The sequence below is a fragment of the Vicia villosa genome, linkage group LG2 (genome assembly GCF_029867415.1).
Source record: "Vicia villosa cultivar HV-30 ecotype Madison, WI linkage group LG2, Vvil1.0, whole genome shotgun sequence".
Classification (NCBI taxonomy): Eukaryota; Viridiplantae; Streptophyta; class Magnoliopsida; order Fabales; family Fabaceae; genus Vicia; species Vicia villosa.
Window position 1 is genome coordinate 77,529,483 of NC_081181.1, and position 1,046 is coordinate 77,530,528.

At 38.8% G+C, this 1,046-nt stretch overlaps 1 non-coding gene across 1 annotated transcript; it reads left to right on the forward strand.

The window, feature by feature from the left end:
* The first annotated feature begins 578 nt into the window (after nucleotides 1–578).
* On the forward strand, nucleotides 579–685 carry LOC131654419 (small nucleolar RNA R71). The gene has a single exon (XR_009299458.1). It is a non-coding gene; the product is annotated as a small nucleolar RNA R71 (small nucleolar RNA).
* Nucleotides 686–1,046: the final 361 nt, after the last annotated feature.

Genomic DNA, 1,046 nt, shown 5'->3' on the forward strand with positions numbered 1-1,046 from the left:
TTCATTGGTATGAACGTTTTAGTTGTGGAACTCTTTATTTTGCTGAGTTTGGGCCAGAATAAAATTGTCCACGGTTTCCCTAAGACTGGTTTTTGGTGGTACAACTCGCATAGGGTGATTTTGTCTTTGAGCTTGAAAACCTTGCGGTCTTGAAGATCCAGGAGTTTGGATTGAGTTGTTGTTTTTATATGAAAATTTTGGGTGGTTTCTCCATCCAGGATTGTAAGTATTGGAAATAGAGTTTCCTTGGGTGTAGTTAACTTGTTCTGAGCTAGGCTCATCCAGTAATTTACCATCAGAGGTTTGATGTCATTGGGTTAGCATATTTTCGACTTTTAAGGCTAGGGCATCCATTTTGGCTTGCATTTTATCCATGCAACTTATCTCATGTATTCCTCCTTGGGTCTCCTTCTTCTCTACTGTTTCTCATTCAGCTCCCCATTAGTAATGGTTTTGGGCCATATCTTTAATGACGGCACAAGCTTCAGATTAGTGCACCACTAGCGGAACCGTTGATGGACATCTTAGTATTATAATGGAGTCCATTATAGAAGGTGTTTATGATCAACCATTTATCTAGGCCGTGGTATGGACAAGCTCTCAAAAGGTCTTTATATCTCTCCTAGGCTTTAAAAAGTGATTCACCTTGGTTTTGAGTGAACCTAGTGATCATGTTTCTAAGGACAACGACCTTGCTTGGGGAAAAATACCTAGCAAGGAATACTCTCCTAAGATATTCCCAAGTTGTTATCAAATTGGTAGGAAGAGAGTATAACAATTCATGTGCCCTACCTCTAAGGGAAAAGAGAATACCCTTAGAAGAATTACTTTGGGAGAAGCACCATTTAACTTCATGGTTTCGACTAACTAGATAAACACTTTTAGGTGTTGATCCAGGTTCTTAGTAGCGAGACCATGAAATTGGTTTTGTTGTACCCATTGTAATAGTGAGGGCTTTAGTCAGAAGTTATTAGTTATTATAGCAGGGTTTACTATACTAGAAATAGGCTCCTCATTAGATAGTTGGGAAAATTCCTTAAGAGATG